Source organism: Notamacropus eugenii, chromosome 6, assembly GCF_028372415.1.
Source record: "Notamacropus eugenii isolate mMacEug1 chromosome 6, mMacEug1.pri_v2, whole genome shotgun sequence".
In the NCBI taxonomy this organism is placed as follows: Eukaryota; Metazoa; Chordata; class Mammalia; order Diprotodontia; family Macropodidae; genus Notamacropus; species Notamacropus eugenii.
Window position 1 is genome coordinate 19,865,020 of NC_092877.1, and position 19,957 is coordinate 19,884,976.

Below are 19,957 nucleotides of genomic sequence, written 5' to 3' on the forward strand. Positions count from 1 at the left end.
CTGGGAAGCCCACTTAATTTCTCAGTACCCCAGAGAACTAAAGCTCTCAGTTACAGAAGAATTGCTGATCTGCATGGAATTGAAATCCTGGGCCTGACAAAGTAATTGTAAGAGCTCCTGTTGTATGTTCTAAATTCTTTTGATTGAATGATTGCTATGCTGTTTATTGAGCACCAATGATGACCTCCTGTAGTCACTAATATATATGTATTTTTCATCTTTTAGTACTACTCTCGCTGGGCATGTAATAAGTACGAGATGGTGAGGATGATAAGGAACCTAAGATAGCAGAAGACCTCTATAGAGGGGGATTATCCTCACTAGCAGTCATTTTCCATCTTCACAAATACTCTTAAATTTCTCTAAATGTGGTGACTGCCACTGTTCCATGCATCACTTTCTATTCCCATCACTCATTTAATTGGGTTAGGTGCTATCTATGAGCTTTTACACTAGAAAAACAAGATGGGTGACATAAAACTGCTCTTGTTCATGTTTACTTTAGATTTTTTTGTCTAAGTATTATTAGGGGAGCATTGACAGGACTGCAGGGCTCAGTGCAAAGCACTCTTTGACATTAATCAGACAAGACTTACTAAGGAAAGTATGAGTTAGATGATTTTGAATGACATAAGGCAACTGATTTGGCAGATGGGAAGTACTCGATCATAAGATGTTTTAATGAGCAAAAATTGGTGCTTACCTTGAGTTGCTTCCATAGTATTTAATTTCTTAATGGAAAATTATTGATCCATATAGTATTTAAATAATCATCAATCAGTGCTTCAAACGTTATTCTCTTAATCATTATCTTTAGTGTAAGATAATCATATAGCTATCAGAAACCATTCATTGGGGTGTCATGTTTTTGAATTTTGGATAAATTAGATCTTGTTGCCATTTTGTTTCATTGTTTACCAGTCCCTTCATGGTTTCTGGCATATTTCGGAATCTAAGTGAGATAGCCTGTATTTTAATTGTCTGGCTGTTATTTCTAGCCATTTCTCAAGTTTTGTTTTATAAAATGGATGACCATCATAATTAAAGAAGGAAGTAGAGTCTTTGGTGATCAGATATTAATGTTGCTTCCACAAGAAAAGCCTGTGATCTCCAAGTATCTTTTCTTATGTTTTCCAGTCTGGCCTAGTCAGGCTATAGAAACTCATACTGTACATTTTACAGAACCAGTTCAGCAAACGGCATTCATTAATCAAGTCAGTTTATGCAAACAGTTCATCCAAGTTTGGAAGTCTCTGAAGAAATGGCCAAACGGCTATCTGTCACACCCCACCCCTTGGAGCGGGCTTCTGTTGGACTCCTAAGCTAACGCTAGGGCTGTCTTTTATTTAATTGACCTCTTTTCCTTTCTAGTTCAAATTCTTAGTAATACAATCTCTGTTGCTTATAAGATTGAGATGTTACTTTTCAGCTGTTTCTTGAGCTGTGTTGGGAATCTACCGTTCATTAAGTATAGCAAAACTATAATGAGTATGAATGTTAAATGTGATTTGGTGCAGTTACTGGTATCCTTCTTGTTTGTAGCCACTTCAGCAAATGAGAAACCACACGTTGTTGTCTGGAACCTCAAAGATACAGTTTAGCATATGAAAGAGATAGCATTGTTCACAAGCTGGCAAAAAGTAACATAAACAGATCCCTGCTTAAGAGCAGAAGAACCGTTTTTCTCATTCCAGAGGCCCAGGGAAAGCAGCAGGTTTGCTTGTTTGGGGAGGTTCTGCCACATAGAAACCATGATTTATATTTTACATTAAGCTTTTGGAAACAGGGTAATCCCCGAAGGATGTTACTGCTGCGCTTTCCGTAGGTTTCTGTGAAATAAGAGCAGTTCTTTCAGTTGCTTGAAGTAGTTTTGGCTTCTGAGCTGTGAACTGAATTGGAGATTATTTAAAGGCAAGCTTCCTATACTAGAGAAAGACTCCAGTCTTCAGGAATAAGTCAGTAATTTGCTATGAAGTTGCTTAATTTGAAATATCACCCTTAACAAAAAGAAATTACCTAAGAGGGATTGGTATTTCCCTGATTTGTATAAATGTGATCTGTAGGCAAGTTTAGTTTCAAAATGCCATTTACTTAGTTATTAGATAGGAATGCCCATAGGATATGAAACATAAAACACTAATCTAATGGTGTTGGAAAGAAAGCTGAGTCTCCACTTGAAGGGTTGTATCGGGATTTTGAGACAGACTGACTGTATGTCTTGTGACCTAATAATGGACTTTGAAAATTTCTGCTAATTCTGGCCTAGTTGTTCTGACTCAGCACCTGCCACCATGCCTGGAAGCAGGTATAGTAGGTGTTTAATAATACAAATCGTTGATCCCTTCTAAAATACCAGAATACAGAAGTTTGAATACAGAACATAGAATTAACTTGTCTTAGCACAGTCATAGGTCTCCGCTGTGACTATTCCAGACTTGGCAGAGAAAAGTCAAAGTTCGTGCTATTAGGAATCTTAGAGATCTTTGAATTTGTGTGTCCCAAGAGCCTAGGCTGTTCGCGTGCTCTTGTGAAGGGATCTCCTGTGCCTCAGAGGCAGCATAAAATATCTTTTCATGACAAATTGAATCTACGCAGGAATGTTCTTCTCTAATGCTAGTCAGTGCATAGTAGAAAAAAAAGAAAAAGACTGAGGCAGCCATGCCTGGGTGCTCTGGTTGGTGCTCCCCCACTGTCAGAATACTACCTGCCAACCCCCTTGTGCTCCAGAAGGCTCCAAAGCCCTTGTGAACCACAGTGGATCCCACAGCCCCTCCCCTAAAGAAGGTCTTTGGGGCTGCAGTCCAGGGTGATCCTCATGGAAAGGGGAGGTAGTATAGTGTCCTGAGCACTTGTTATGGAGCCAGCACCAGCTCCAGCCAGGCATCCCTTCATTCGCAGGGTTTCTCCCCTGCTTCTCTCTCCTCAAATCAGAGTATCCTTTCCTGGCCACCATTCCCCTAATTGTTCTTTCCCCATTAGAAGGTAAGCTCCTTGAAGGCAGGAATTATCCTTTCTTTAATATTTGTAAGAAATGCTTTTTCATTCATTCATTTAGAAGATAGAGGTTTGAGCACTGGTTCTGACACTACCTGTGTGATCCTGGGCAAACTTTCCTTTTTTTTCCTTTTAATTTTTAAGAGACAGGAGAGACAAACAGACAAAGAGGAGAAGGGAGAGGGGGTAGAAGGAAGGAAGGGAAGAGAGAAGGAAGAGGAGAAAGAATGTGTTTTTATACCCAAAGCAGAACATAAAACCAAGATTCTGTATGAAACTGAATTTCATACAGCTTATTTTCTTAAGTATAAAATAAATTCTACATGTTATTTTCATAACTGTTCTATTTGTATTTCTTTTCATATGTCCTGTTCTGTGCATTAAAAAAAATTTACAATTGCTATCTTTTCTTTTTTTCATCATTATTGCTAACTAGAGTCTCCTCTTCTGGCACCTTCCCATTAAAAACAGAAACAGGGAAGGGAGAAAGGGGGAAAGAAGGGGAGGAAAACCTTTAATAAATAAGCATAATTGAGCAAAATAAATGCGTACAGTGCAGACATTGGTCATGTCAGTAAACATATATTGCACCTTGTATCTGGTTCCCCTGTGTCAGGAGATGGGTAGCAGATTTGTAGGTCCTCTGGGTACGTGGTTGTTCATCACATCGCTCAGGATTCTTAAATCTTCTGATGTTGCTTTGCTTTGATGTCTGTGTAAATTGTCTCCATTCTGCTCATTTCATTCCATGTAATCTTTTATTATTTATTACAGCAAAATAATATTCCATTACTTTCGTTGCCATAATTTGTTCAGTAATTCCGCAGTTGGTGGGCACCCCCTTAAGTTCTGGTTCTTTTCCCTTTATATCCTGCCTTTCAGGACCGAGAAGTTTGTTATGTGATTATTCTCTCTCTAGCATTTTTCTTTCTCCTCCTCCTCCTCTTCGTCATCATCATCGTCTTAACTCCTAATCCCTTCCCTGCCCCCATTTGTTTTCCTGTTGATGTATCTCTATACCACATTCTGTATGTTTAATTCCCCTTTGTGATAGGGGAGGTAGGGGTGAGGGTCATCTGAGCACCATTCTTTCCAAACCTTTCTTCATGTTTATATGCTTTTCTTAAACCCTATATATGCGAAATAGCATAAATCTTCATTCTCCCTTTCTATACCAGCGATTTATTTCTTTTACCTTCCCTTTTCTTTTTCCTCTTCAAATGTTAAGAACAGAAGCAATCCACCTTCTGTGAGGATATCTGTTTTCTTTTGTAACTCATTTGATACTCTTTGATCTGAAAAAAAAGAAAACAAACCTATTTTTTCCTCCCCATTAGATTGTTATATCACTATAGAGCTCTTTCTAGTTGCTCAAATAAATTTACCTGAGTTTCTCTGGACTCTTGTACTTATATTTTAAAATTCCTACTCAGCACTGAGCTTTCTTTCATTAAAAATCAATTTTCCCCCTTTAGGATTATGCTCATCTTTGAAAATAAGTTATTTTTGAGTGTGTAAACCTATATATTTTGCCTTCTGGAATATTGTATTCAACATTTCCTCTCATTTAGCATAGAAACTTCTAGGTCTTGTGTGATAATCTTGACTGTAGTTCCTTGGTACTTGAACTGTTTCTTTCTAGATACTTTGGGTATTTTTTTCTTTGACATGGAAGCTCTGGATTTGAACTGTTACATTCCAGGGATTTTTCCTCTATACATTTCTTTCAAGAGATGATTGGAGGATTCTTTCTGTTATTACTTTTCTCCCTGATTCTAAATAGATCTAGGAAGTTCTCGTTTGTGATCTCTTGAAATAGACAAAGTTGTTTTTGTTATTTTTTTTCCTTCCATTGGATCTAGTTGTAGGAGCCTAAACTAGATAGCACCTGTAATTGGGGGTTCAGTTATTATAAAATCCTTTTTTTTTTAGTAACTATAAAATGTAAAATCAGACTATAAATCCAAAAATAGTAAACTTCTTTTTGTTTGCCTGTGTATTCAGTTTCATAAGTATGATGTTTACATAGCACAGGAATCTATGTCTTGAGGAAAATAATTATGGAGAGAGTCTATTTGAATTGAGGGGGATAAAATTCTAGCATTACCATAACTGGTTTGACTGTGAAAGTTCATCTTTATCGTAAGGGGAAAACATCTCTATATTTGTTAAATAAAAAAATTCCCAGACTTGTCATTTTTTAAATATAAAAATGTCCTTCTATTTGTTAAAAATGAAAGTGACTGTCTTGTAACAATTAGATACCTGTGTGTGGATCATTTAGAATTAGCTTGTGTGTGTGAAATCAGACTGACTGGTTAAAACAAATGGCTGTCAGTACTAAATTTATAGAAAGGATAAAGATAAGAACATACAATGTGCAATTCCAATGCTCTAATTTAGTCAAATAAATTATTGACACTTTCAGCAGAAGAGAAGAATTCTGATCATCACCGTTTCTCATAGAAGTTTAGCCCATGTTAAAAAAAAAGTCACTAAAAAAAAAAGCCATAAAAAGGAGACCAAAAGAGACCCCAGACCACTTCAGCTGGCAAGTACTTGGTCCTCTTGTCAACATTAACACATGGTAGCCAAGAGAAGCATAATTTCAAATACAAACTCATTTACAAAACATTTTAGAAGATCAGTGTGGAAGATTACAAGCGTTATTACCTCACAAACAGCAAAAAACAGTGAAGAAGACAAGAAAGTCTGTACAGGACCCAGCTCAGACAAATAGTCACAAGAGAATTTACAGATAAAACTGGAAAGAGCACAAGTAAATGCAAAAAAATGGAACAGTGTAGCAGAATGTCTTTGGCATTTTGTTTTCATCATCATGATAGTAGAACCATGACGTTTGTACTCGTAACACCTCGATTCCTGATTACTATGAAGAAGTAGAAATGGCACGTACGATGAAGATGGGCAGGGCATCTGAATGAGACCAGGTGCACTTTGAAAACACTGAGGAATCTGTTTTCAAGATATCTGAATGAAGGAAGATACTGAACAATTAAAATGACTATGAATGGTGTTAATACAAAAAAAAGATTACGATAAGCACCATCCATATTCCTTCTTTATTGTTTACATGAAAAGTCCTGAGAAGAGTGATATATGCAAGGGCATCCTTGATGAAAGTATGGAAGGGGAACAAGTAGTCTTTCCCAGATGATTTTCTACAATAAACCATGACTTTGTAGCCATGCATGAAATGTGTAAAGAGTACAAGATCCTTCTCTGTTTAATGTTTGTGAATTTTATAAAAATTTTCAGTTCTGGAGAGCAAAACGTAGTCTCAGATTTTACCCCTGAATTATCTTCCTAACCCTACAAAATCCCTTGAAAACAATAACAAATTACAAGGCAATAGTAGAAGTTATTTTTTTTTCAACTATTTTCTGATTGTCATTATGAAGTAAGGTATAAAGCAAGAATATATGCTTATCAAAGGTGCCTACCACTACCTCATTATCTGGCAAGATGCCACCAGCTTTAGGGGATCACCTCCTCACTGCCTTTTGTCCCTCTCTTGGATGGTGGGCTGTGAATGCCAAGCCTCCATTTGAGGAGGAAGCATAGAATGGACCTTTCCTCATTTCTCACCTGGCTGCACTACTCTGGGACATGGCTGACTTCGGCTCCTCCTGGAGTCAGGGAGACTTGAATTCAAATCCAGCCTCAGCCGTTTCCTAGCTGTAGCACTCCGAGCAAGCTGTTTAACCTCTGTCTGCCTTAATTTCTTCAACTGTAAAATGAAGATAATAATAGCATCTCCTTCCCAGGATTATTGTGAGGATCAGATGACACAGTGCCAGCACAGAGTGAGGTACATGTCTCTCTCTTTCTCTGACACACACACACACTCACACTCTCACAGTGTTTTCCTAAAATCATAGGACAGTTTTAAACTTCACTGGCACATAATAGGGTCAATATTAATACTTACTCCCTTCCCCCACCCTGAATGTATGACCACAGACACACATACTACATGTACCATATGTCTGTGATTATCCATCTGTGTGTGTGTGCATGTGCATATCCTTCCCTGTGAAGGGTTTGTGAGAAAACATGGGTAAAAAACTGCACAAGACGAGAAGAGTTGGCTAAGTTGTGATTTGCACTGGAGGGAGCACCTTGTACGAGATCACCCCACATTGAAGATGCTTTTTGAGGGCAAATATTAAAAGATAGCTTCCCATTCTGAGCTTCAAAAACATGCTAGCGCCACTTGGAGTGGCGTAATGTTGGAATGAAGATGTTAACCAGAGGGCAGTCTGTGCTTTGGCATGCATACATCCAGGTGTAAGGAAGCAGAGATCCAGTATATTTAATGAAAATTAATATGTAGCATACTCTCATATTTTAGAAATAGATTATTGCAGATAGTTTTAAAAATTATTTCAGAAGCTTTAAAATACAGAATTCTAAAAGTGATCATGCTTCCAAATTGTGCTGCTGTAGGCCATTCTTAAAATGAGAACTCGGAAATAGGAAAACGCCTTGTAAGTTAATCAAGTGCTTGATTAAGGAAGTGATTTTGTCATTTACTTACAAACATAGACTGGCCTGTGTCATCAGGCTTGATTGGCAATTTGCACTAGTACTGCCCCAATATGTATTTAGTATTACAGCGGAAATCGTGGATATCCTAATGCTCTTCTGTTTGTTTTAATGCCATTTACTTTAACTAAAAGTCACAACCATATGTTCTGCTACCTTGGCTCCTATTTACAAACAGAGAAAGTGCTTCTGAGTAGGAGAGGCATCATCCACCTGGAAGGCCTTAGATATTATATAACCTCCTGATATGCTAAATCCTCATGTCATTTAAGCAGAAGAACTACCTAATAATGTCACTTATTACAAACTGGGGTTTGTAAACCAAGAGCAGGCATTCTGCAGACTGTGGTGATAAAAAGCTGGGATAGAGATCCATTTCTCAGCAACAGATCCCAGGGTAATCAGTCATAACATGCTGCTAATGCCTTGATTGTAGCTAATGTTGGGAAAATCTGTTTACCCTTGTGTTTAAGTGAAGTTTACTGGGGAGATGATGTGGGCTTTTCATCCTACAGCTAACACAGTTTTGAAGATAAATGTGGTTTATTGTTTACCAGTTTGAGAAGTTTCCTAATTCATGTTAACTCTGTAAAGGATCATCTGGTCCAATATACTAACCATTTCTAATGTACACTAAATTTTTTTTTTAGTGTCCTTTGATATTGTTCTAAGCAATACATTGGTAATGTATAGCATAAAATATTTTATTTTTGTGGTGATGTTTATTAGTTCCAATGAATATTGCTTATTCTAGGTAAACATGTTACAAAGTTAATATTAATTTTGAAAAAAAAAAAAGTTTGGTTTGCCAAAATTGGAATTCTTTAAACATACCACAAACATGAAAGTATGCCCACTCAGTCCCTCTCTTGTTGAAATGTTAACAGAGAGACAGCAGAATAAGGCAGGTTACGATCAGCTTGTGGATTCCATGTCCAGTGTCTGGGCTTTAGAATTCTGAGAGCTCCACTGCGTGAGGTTAGCAAAAGAATCTGACAGAGAAAAAGCATGAAATTGTAATCTTGCTGTTGAATGTAAGCATCCAATCCAGGTTCCAGCTCTATCAGTAATAAAGCAAAAATAGTCCAAGTGTCATGTGGCATCTTACTGTGGTAAATCAGCATTCACAGAGTATGCTGGAAAAGCAGCCAATGAGTAGGTGGAATTATTTTTCAGAGACCTTTTAGAATCAGATACTAAATTAAATTTTTGTGGTGCAACCTGTAGCTGACAGTGAACCAATATTTTCTGATCTCAACTTTATCTTAAACACAATTGAATTTTGACTATACTAAACTATTCTGCAACTAAAACCATGATAGAAAGAGATTAAGAATGAAAACATGAAAACCAGTTGTGAAGGAGTGTAAAATATTAATTTCCTGTCAGCAGAGTGAGTCGATGTGGTACCAATCTAAAGTTTTGCAGCTTGAAAGCACTTTTTAATCTAGATTAAAAATGTGCTTCTTAAACAGTTTAAGAAAACTTAAGTACTCCTTGATATGGCACACCTAAATTCCATCCTTCCATAGCTATTAACTAGTGTCTGTGGAAGGGAGAGGAGTAGATAATGTCACAGGGTAGTAATCCAGCAGAAGCCTGGCCCTGGCCTGCTTTTCCAGCCTTGTCACACATCTATCTACTTACACCATCTAAAGCCCATTCAAACTGGCCCCTTACTGTGCTGCTTCTGTAACACTCCATTGAGCTGCTCCATGCCTCTTGCCAGCTTCACCCATGCTCAGAAGAGCTTTTCTCCTCTTCTTTCCTCATAGAATCTCTAGTTTCTTTCGAGCCTCGGCTCAAGTAGCACCTTTCTTGAGACCTTTCCCTCCACGTAGAAGTTGACTCAAGACTGAGCCAGAACTTGAGCTACCCATCCAAAGCCCTTGGAATATGTCAGAGCTTGAATGACCTTTGCAATGTTCTAAGGCCATTTCCCTGCAGAGACTTGAGGATGTGAAGAAAGGGATGAGATCAAAAAGTTTTCAGGGGGAAAATTAATTACAAGAACTTAAGGAAATCATTGCATTGGTTTTGGTCAAGCACCATTAATGCCTGCTCTCCTCGGTGCATACTGGAAGTTCCTGAGTAGACACTGTGAGTGTAGTTTTATATCCCTAAGTCTTAATTAGTGTGTAGAGACTAATAACAAGGATAGTTTGCTCTTAAAAGTATCTTTCAAAGCTTAAAACATGAATGGAAAAATAATTTCTTTGCCCAAAAGACAACTGGACTCTTTCCCCAGGGTCAACAGGATGTTTTCATGATCTTCTAGTGAAAATGGTATTTTGATGCTCTCAGCCCCAGGAGAACAGTCTGGCTTTTTAAAGGTTCCTCACTGAATGTTTCTTTATCATACATCATTTCCAAAAATGTCATCTGTCATCTGCCACAAAGCTATATTTCACTAGAAGGGATCTAGAAAGGATTTAGAGGGTTTAGAACAGAAGACTTTCGTTTTGACAAATAAAACACAAGTAAAAGTGTTTGTCAGAGAAACACATCTATCTTTAGTTTCTTTCTGAAGCTTGAACACTTTACTGCTTTTTATTGTAATTCTTTTTGGCACTCAATACCCAGTCCTAGAGAGACATTCAGCTGTAGGAGTAAGACTGACAACCTAGTATGAAGAGCTGTGGTTGTCTGTGTGTGTTGATCTTAATTCGACGAGTGCATGACACCAGTAAAAAATACAGTTCCATCTTTCCAGATTCAACTTTAAGTTACATAAAAATAGTAAAGAACTTTCCAGTGTGAGTCTATTTCTCCAGGAAATGGAAGTGGAAAATTTAACGATTTTATAGAGATACCGAGGACTAAAGAGCCTAAAGCCCCCACTCAGAGGAAAGGGCCTATACGGATCCTGAATTCAGGGAGAAACTTGACAGTGCTAGATCATACTTTTGAATGAAACTTACTCGTATAAAACTTACCTGACCACCAGCTGCAAAGAATTATTTCTCAGAATAACAAATAAACTGTTTTCTTTATTGCTATTTACTGTCATTCTTTGCCTCATTTCTTACCCAGCATTAATCATTGAATGGACATTGCCTGTGGAAGGGAGAAGAGTAGACAAAGTCACAGGGTAGTAATCCAACAGAAGCCTGGCTCTGGCCTGCCTTTCCAGCCTTGTCACACTGAGACCTGAGAAACGGAGACCTGAGAATGATCTTAACTTAAAGCCAAGGTCTCCAACTGCATCCTGGGCTACCTCCAGTTGTCCTGATCTAAATCTTGGCACTAGACCCAGATGGCTGTGGAGTAAAAAGTGAGGCTGGTGACTTTGCACAGCCCTTCCTTACTTAAATTCAATTCCCTTGCAAGTCATGGCATCATCTTCTTAATGTCATGGTTCTTTTTGAGAATGAAGGACAAACAACTACATATCAATTTCTGCAGCAGCTTGCTTTTTTTTTTTAAATTTAACTTTTAACATTCATTTTCACAAAATTTTTGGTTCCATATTTTCTCCCCTTTTGTCCCCTCCCCCCACCCCAAAACACCGAGCGTTCTAATTGCCCCTGTCTGCCAACCTGCCCTCTCTTCTATCATCCCTCTCTGCCCTTGTCTCCATCCTATACCACTTTACCTTTATTTCTTATTTCCTAGTGGCAGGAACAGTACTCGACAGTTGTTCCTAAAACTTTGAGTTCCAACTTCTCTTCCTCCCTCCCTCCCCACCCCTTCCCTTTGGAGGGCAAGCAATTCAATATAGGCCAAATCTGTGTAGTTTTGCAAGTGACTTCCATAATAGTAGTGTTGTGTAAGAACTAATTATATTTCCCTCCATCCTATCCTGTCCCCCATTACTTCTGTTCTCTCTCTTGATCCTGTCCCTCCCCATGAGTGTTGACCTCAGATTGCTCCCTTCTCCCCATGCCCTCCCTTCCATCATGCCCCTCGCCCTGCTTATCCCCCTATCCCCCACTTTCCTGTATTGTAAGATAGGTTTTCATACCAAAATGAGTGTGCATTTTATTCCTTCCTTTAGTGGAATGTGATGAGAGTAAACTTCATGTTTTTCTCTCCCCTCCCCTCTTTATCCCTCCACTAATAAGTCTTTTGCATGCCTCTTTTATGAGAGATAATTTGCCCCATTCCATTTCTCCCTTTCTCCTCCCAATATATTTCTCTCTCACTGCTTGATTTCATTTTTTTAAGATATGATCCCATCCTCTTCAATTCACTCTGTGCACTCTGTCTCTGTGTGTGTGCGTGTGCGTGTGCGTGCGTGTGCATGTGTGTGTGTGTAATCCCACCCAGTACCGAGATACTGAATAGTTTCAAGAGTTACAAATATTGTCTTTCCATGTAGGAATGTAAACAGTTCAACTTTAGTAAAGTCCCTTATGACTTCTCTTTGCTATTTACTTTTTCACACTTCTTTTCATTCTTGTGTTTGAAAGTCAAATTTTCTTTTCAGCTCTGGTCTTTTCATCAAGAATGCTTGAAAGTCTTCTATTTCATTGAAAGACCAATTTTTCCCCTGAAGTATTATACTCAGTTTTGCTGGGTAGGTGATTCTTGGTTTTAGTCCTAGTTCCTTTGACTTCTGGAATATCCTATTCCACACCCTTCGATCCCTTAATGTGGAAGCTGCTAGATCTTGTGTTATCCTGATTGTATTTCCACAATACTTGAATTGTTTCTTTCTAGCTGCTTGCAATATTTTCTCCTTGACCAGGGAACTCTGGAATTTGGCCACAATGTTCCTAGGAGTTTCTCTTTTTGGATCTCTTTCAGGCGGTGATCTGTGGATTCCTTGAATACTTATTTGGCCCTCTGGTTCTAGAATCTCAGGGCAGTTTTCCTTGATAATTTCATGAAAGATGATGTCTAGGCTCTTTTTTTGATCCTGGCTTTCAGGTAGGCCCATAATTTTTAAATTGTCTCTCCTGGATCTATTCTCCAGGTCAGTTGTTTTTCCAATGAGATATTTCACATTATCTTCCATTTTTTCATTCTTTTGGTTTTGTTTTGTGATTTCTTGGTTTCTCATAAAGTCATTAGCCTCCATCTGTTCCATTCTAATTTTGAAAGAACTATTTTCTTCAGTGAGCTTTTGAATCTCCTTTTCCATTTGGCTAATTCTGCTTTTGAAAGCATTCTTCTCCTCATTGGCTTTTTGAACCTCTTTTGCCAATTGAGTTAGCCTATTTTTCAAGGTGTTATTTTCTTCAGCATTTTTTTGGGTCTCCTTTAGCAGGGTGTTTACTTGTTTTTCATGCTTTGCTTGCATGTCACTCAATTCTCTTCCTAGTTTTTCCTTCACCTCTCTAACTTGATTTTCCAAATCCTTTTTGAGCTCTTCCATAGCCTGAGCCCATGAGTGGGCTGGGATACAGAAGCCTTGACTTCTGCGTTTTTCCCTGATGGTAAGCATTGTTCTTCCTCATCAGAAAGGAAGGGAGGAAATGCCTGTTCACCAAGAAAGTAACTTTCCATAGTCTTATTTTTTTTCCCTTTTCTAGGCATTTTCCCAGCCAGTGACTTGACTTCTGAGTGTCCTCTCCACCCCCACCTCGCCTCCAGATCCTCCCAGCCAGCACTTGGGGTCTGAGATTCAAATGCTGCTTCCCAGCCTCAGGGCTTTGGGCGGGGGCAGGGCTGCTGTTCAGTGTGAGATTAAGTTCAGGTGCTCAAGTCAGGGCAGGGCCGCCTCATGGGCTCCGTTCCCTCAGGGGGTTTATGCAGAGACCTTCAACAATGGATCAGGGCTCCTGCCTGCTTGGGGAGCCCTGGTCTGCTCCCGCCTCCGCTGCTACCTCCCGAGGGGGCCTGAGTTATGGGGGGCACCCCACTCCCCTCTCGACCTGCCAAAGAGACCCTCTCACTGACCCTTGTCACCTGTGGGTGGAGGGACCCGCGCGGCTGCTGGAGATTCCATCCCTGAAGCCTGCTCAGATCTGCTTCTTTTGGTGCTGCGCCGCCGAGGCAGTGTTGGGCTCTGCTCTGGGTCTGGGGAGGGAGGGACCTTTTGCAAGAGGTTTTCAGGCTCTCTGGAGCAGAAATCTCATCCGCTCCGTTCTGCGGCTTCTGCTGCTCCAGAATTCGCCTATGGTTCTTTTCTTTTACAGGTATTTTATGGGCAGTGGGTTCGGACGTAGCATATGTGCGTCTTTTTACTCCGCCATCTTGGCTCCACCCCCTGCTTTTTTTTTAAAATGCAAGATTTTTAAAGTCTTTAGTGGCGGGGATGGGATAGGGTACAGAGATGCTGGATTCATAAGATTTTTTTAAAAGTGTTTTTCTATCCTGTTGTAAACACTGAGGTTGGTCATTGTACTCGCTAATTTAAAACAGTAAGCGATAGGATTAAAAGTTACTTTTAAATCATTGATGATACAATGAAAGTAACTCTTGGACTAGGTGAAAAAGGCCTATTTTGCAGGATTCACCTCTTGCCCTCTTTCATGAGCCTATCGGAGTGATGTCTTAGAGTTCTGAAAGCTGCATGGTTTAGAGAAAATATAGAAGGAAGAAAATAGGGTGTGAAATACCACAGACCTTTATATTTTGCTTTTCTGTTTATTGATCAGGAAACAAAGAGAAGCAAACCATCTCCTGTGTTCATCTAATTGCTAGGAACATCCCCGATGCACTCGTCTCACCACATTTATCTTCTCTCTTATTTTACTTTTATTGATTCATTTGTTTATTTATCTAACTTCATTCATTCATTCTTCTGTTTATTTGGAGGCCAGCAGCCACTTCTGGGCCAGCCACAGCCTGCTCACCCACTCTGATGTGTTTGCAATGTTGAAGCCCACTTAGTGTGCACACAAATCACCTTCTCCCTCTCATAGCTCAGAACTCCCAAGCTCAAGCAATCTGCCTCCAAAAGCAAGCATTGCAGGTGCACAATGGGCACCCACATCCCCCTCAATTCATTAAAATTAACCCCTCATTGAAAATTTGGTAAAGAAAAATCTCAGAATTCTAAATTTGCCCAAACTAAGATTTGAAAAAAAATTTTAATGCCAGCTCCCAGTCAGATTTCTCATTGAAATAATGTCACATAATGTCTGCATATGTGGCCACGTCCTGGCTACACCTCAGTGCCATGGAAAGTTGCTGCTGGTAGGCCTGGGGACATTTAATGGGAAACCGACTTTGATAGGAGAATCGAGAGATAGGAAGTCTGTCTAGGTTAAAAGTTATGCCAAGAAGAATGCTTGCTCAAACAGTGTGCACTTGCGTGGTACTTTTTGTGCTTTATCTCATTTTTTTCCTCACTACAGCCCTAGGAGGTAGTTCATACAACTTTTCTTTCCCTTTTATTGATGAGCAAGCAACCTGAGGCTCAGAGAGACCAGGCCATATGCACATGGGCCTTCTGGCTCTGCCAGTGCTCTTCCCAGGATAATACACCCGTCAGAAGGAAAAACTTGAGAAAATACTCAGCTCCTAATAGTTAAGAAATAGTTTGGTTATTGGCAGTAATTAAGATTTGAAAGAAAAAAGCAGCATTGTGTTTGCTACTGTCCTCAGAAGGTGCTTTAGACACAAAAATGGAATCAAGTTAAATCCATTTGGTTATTTAGCATCACTTTTATTCCACATTTCAGTTTAATTCAGACTACTTTGGGAAAAAATAGTCTTAACTTAGATTTCTAATTGACTGTCATATGTATATCTATGAGAGGCAGCAGGGAGGAGTGGAGAGAGAGCTTACCCACTTCAGGCTATCACTAAACCTTTATTAATGACTTTATTAAAACTTTATTAAGGATGCCAATGCTAGGTACAAAGCCAGGGGTAGGGAACCTGTGTCCTTAAGGCCACCTGTGGATTCAGTCAAAAGGCAACACTTAAGAACTTAGAAGGCCAAAGCTTCCCCAGCCTTGTACAAAGCCATTAAAAATAAGAACAGTTCTTGCCATGGTGGAGCTCCTAGTCTAGGCAGGGCAAACCAGTGGCTTAGGTGGGCCTGGCAAGTCTTCCCTCCCCATGCCCCAGACTCTGAGCAAGTGTTGGTCTGACCCAGTAGAGGACGTTTAACTTACACATCCCCCCAATGGGGATGAAATCGGAGGTGTAATGAAAATGAGAGTTAAAGATCTTCCCCATCCATTAATGGGCCTGCCTATTAAGGGAAGCTTACCTTTTGTTACATGGATCTAGGTCATCCACTGGTTCTCAAGGATTGTGATACCCTCTGGCTCTGATAAGTGTGTGTATACATATATGTATATATGTATATATCTGTGTGTATTTGTGTGTGTGTGTGTGTGTGTGTGTGTGTGTGTGTGTGTGTGTGTTGCTTGGCCAGACTCTGGGCTGCTGCTAAAGAGCCCCCGGCCCCCTTTGAAAACCTAGATGTTGGTGCTTCTCTCTCTGGTCCCTATGTATGGTCAGACAGTTGGATCTGTCTGTTGATCTGTGATGGATGTTTTGCTTATAGTCAGACAGCTGGAAGCCCTGTCTCTTGGTTATTATTTCTGAAGTCCAGGGTGCTGACTTTTTCCCCTGAACTAAGTGAATGATACATGTACTTGATTAAAGTCGCTTTCCTTTTAGAAAAGCAGATCTAAGAACCTATGCAGCAGGCCCTCCTGAGTGTGTTGGGGTCCTTGCTGATACAACAGATTATTCCAAAAAGAAAGCAGCAAAAAAGGAAAAATAAGCATAGCAGCCACAGTAGAGGTACTTGCTGAGGGTGAATTAATTACAGGTTGTAAGGATCTTTTATGGCTCCAGCTGAAAAAAGTCAAGCCTACTATAAGACTGACAGTGGAGGACCCAGAACGTATAATCTCATCTGCACCAGTGACTGGGCTGAGAGTTCTATGTCAGTAAGTAGGCATATTAACCAAGCCAACAGATCTAGGCCATCCAGTTCTGGAATAAGTTGTGAATCTTCTAAGGGAATTTCATGGCCGATTCCCATTGGGTTGGGTAGGTTGCCTCCTGCAGTTGCTACTGGAATTCCTCACCGTTAGATTTACCAGTTATCAGGCAAAGGTTAGGTCCCTTCACATTCAGTAGAGTCAGCTACAATGAACCGCATCAGGCATGAACAACATAGCAAGCCTGTCCCAGCAGTGTATTAGATGAGGCCAGATAGAAACAGGGAAAAACGGGGAGTGGAACAGTTTGAAACGCTTCTATTTTAAATGCCCACGTCTCACATGGATTCATGGCAGAGATTTGAAAATGAGCTGAATTCATTTCGTTATTGCATTTGGGATCACTTGAAATGATGCACCTCGCAGTGGGCCCTGTCGTCAAGATTCAGCAAACGTTAGCAGCCTCCCGTGTTCAAGCCGTGTACCAGGATACAAGCACTGGGACTCAGACTGTACTCCTGAAGTTATGGGTGGACAAATAGTGGGAAGGAGCCAGAGAGGGAAGGTTACCTCCTGAAGCTTTTACCTACTCCCTAGCTCCAAGAAGCTCTTCTCATCCATTGTATTTCAGTGGATTTAGTGCTTCCCTCTCTCTTCATAAATCTCACTATCTACATAGCATTTTGTTAGTAGTTATAAGAAAGATAAACTCTAACATTAAAGTATTGACTCACGGCGTTTGTGGTTTTGTTAACTGATGTGAAAAAAGTCAAACTTTTAAAGTAAGATTTTTTTTTTTAAAGCAGTTTGTAATTTTTAAAAAAGTTTGTTCTCAGATCATTTCTTAAATATTTGCTCCATTTAACTCCCTTAGCTGCCGTGTTATCTTTGGGGAAGGAAGGATGCTGCTTTCTTTGCATTTGCCCAACAATTCTGTAGTAAATCCAAGTGAAGCCCCTGAGTTGATCCTGATTCCTTGGAAGTTGGTAGAAAAAAAACTGCTTCAATTGCAGTTTGTATAAAAAAATGAGGATTTTGGCTTTTAAGAACAACATAAAATTCAGGGGTAGCTTTGCATATGGTAGCTTTTTCATAATGAACAAGACAGTATATGTGTTTCAATAAACTCTGCCATGACTCAGAAAACATACAAATTTTCTCAAGATAATTAACATCAGGCACCTATGAAAATTGTTCCCTTGTACTGGTTCCAGTATGTACAGCTTGGGGGTAATTAACGGGTTACTTAAAATACAATCACTTTTTACATTATGTTGCAAGACTTTAAGTTCAGGTCTAAAATAGAACTATCCTATTCTTAGGTCAAAACTTTTTCCTTAATTAGATGTTCTTTGCTTAATCAAATAAGTAAGTTTGATTACAGCTTAGTAAGTGTGTTATTTGATATTGTGGACTCTTTCATCAGATTTCAGTTGAATCCAGAAAGGTAACACCTGTGGGTTTGGTCACAAAACCTCCTTTTGTTAAATGGACACCCGCGGGCCATGAGGCAATTACATTTGTTGCTTGTACCGACGTAGGGAGCCCTTCAATAGGGCTCAGTAAGTAGAGCTGAGAACTGGAGACTTTCTTCTTTTGTCCAGCTCTGAGATTAGGTTTTATCATAGCTCAGGAAGGAAGCCTCCAAGGTGAAAAGGAGAAAGAGGAATGATTTAGGGTTCTTTTAACGTTTTAAAACTTTGATATCCCTAACGGTGATTGGAATACCTGAGACTTTAGGAAAGTTCCAATTTGGACCATTCCAGAAAAGATTCTACTTGGCACTCACTGAAAACATACATTCATACTCTTTCTTGCACATTGGCAAGGCAGGTTCACAAAGGGAAAGTGTGAAAGGTGAGCTAATCTAAGCCCTTAAGAGTTTTATTCTTGGGGAGAACACTTTTATTTCTCTTGGAGAAAATTAAAAAATAAAACCATGGAATTGGGTAAGAAATTTGATTTTTAATTCAACCAGGTTATTAAGTACTTGTGTACAAAGTGCTGAAGAAAATACAAGGATACCTTGCTGTTAAAACATTTGTGGGACCCAAGCTGGTATATCTTCATCTTGGGAAAGACATTTCCAACTAGTTGAGATTTGGGGCATGCCATTCCATGTATAAGTCATTTGTGGTTAGACCAGAGGAGTCCCAGGCCCCTTCCATCTGTAAAACTGGATGATGATTCACTGGGGCAGTGGGAATAGCATTTATATGGTACCTACTATGTGTATTTCATTTGATTGTGCCATTAGGTGAGTGCCATTAGGATCCCCCTTTTACAGCTGAGGAGACTGAGGCAAACAGGTTAAGCCCAAGGTCACACAGCTAATGTCTGAGGCTGGATTTGAACTCAGTTCTAACTGCCTTCAGGCCAGTGCTTAACTGCCTCTGGGAAGTGCAACTTGTTTTACTACCTCTAGAACTCCTCTGGGCCTCAGTTTCTTCATCTAGAAAATGAAAAAGTTGAACCTGATGATCTTTCAGATCCTTTCTAGCCCTCTCTTCTCCTATCCCAAATCTTAGTTGGAGAGATGATATAAGGTATATCTCTGAGCAAATGCAATTCTTCTCTGTCCTCTTTTCATCATTGTCTTTTCTACATGTATTGTTTCTATAAAATGCCAGAATTGGTGGAAATATGAATTTTGGAGTTTTTTTAGTCATAGGACAGTTTTAATCGAGTGGTAGGCCAGGAAGTGCACATCTGGCACCTTGTTTTTCAGTGGTTGCAGGTCAGTGTTCAGGTGGGGAAAGCATTTTTAGCCTATCTCTTGCTTTGCTCTCTACGTTAGAGATCTCTGATCTCAATCAAGTAAGGTCAGATTTAGGTTTTGGTTCCTAAAAAGACCTAGTGTTCTATAAAAGAATTTCAGGGACTATCCATCTTCTTTTGTAGTATTGGAATTGTTATATCAAATGTTAATTTAAATAGTCTATTAACTGGAATCAATTACTATTTTTTGTTCTCCAGTTTTATTGTAATTGTGTGGGTATGGTATAGAGGCAGTACTACCGCCAGAAAGTAACTTATGGGTAAGCGGCCCCAGGTCTCTTGCTCCACCCCCACACCCTAGCCTTCTTCTGTATCATTGAAATTATATGCTCTTTTTCCCATTAGTGTAAACGTCTGGGAGACAGCTCATAGTACTGGCTGTTTACATCTTAGTGTAAAAGAGGTAAATGTTGCTTGTCTAGCTGTAGCTGCATCAGATCTTATTGTTAGGAATTCTGGGAGTGAGCATAATTAATAGGGGAATATTTTTGATTCATGATTTTTCGTGGAAGTGTCACCTAGATTTATTTCTGCATTTATGTGTATCCATACTTGTAGCAGGCACACTCAGCACTGGCCTCAGGCTTTGTGATTGTTTATCACCTTCAGCCAACAATCCTTATTACCAAAGCCTTGCTCTCTGGGCCAGGCAGGCGGTGAGCTTACTTATTACCAGTAAAAGTTTCATCATTAGCCCAGGACAAAGAATTATCAGTGGCCAAGGATTATGTGATAGTTCTTGTGACTATCTTCTGCGTCCTGCTTAACTGAACCTGTAGTAAGTATTGCGTCTCTGTTGTTTCCCACCTTGGGACAAGTGA

The 19,957-nt window shown here is 39.6% G+C and overlaps 1 protein-coding gene and 1 long non-coding RNA gene across 7 annotated transcripts in view; one reads left to right on the plus strand and one right to left on the minus strand.

Annotated features, from left to right (window-relative positions):
• The window catches only part of IMMP1L (inner mitochondrial membrane peptidase subunit 1), a 114,238-nt gene that overhangs the window by 90,383 nt on the left and 3,898 nt on the right, over positions 1-19,957 (plus strand). The gene's annotated exons all lie outside the window — the stretch shown is intronic.
• LOC140510522 (uncharacterized) lies at positions 1,359-11,469 on the minus strand. The gene is made up of 2 exons (XR_011969268.1): positions 6,604-11,469; positions 1,359-4,289 (listed from the first exon to the last, which is right to left on the minus strand). It is a non-coding gene; the product is annotated as an uncharacterized lncRNA (long non-coding RNA).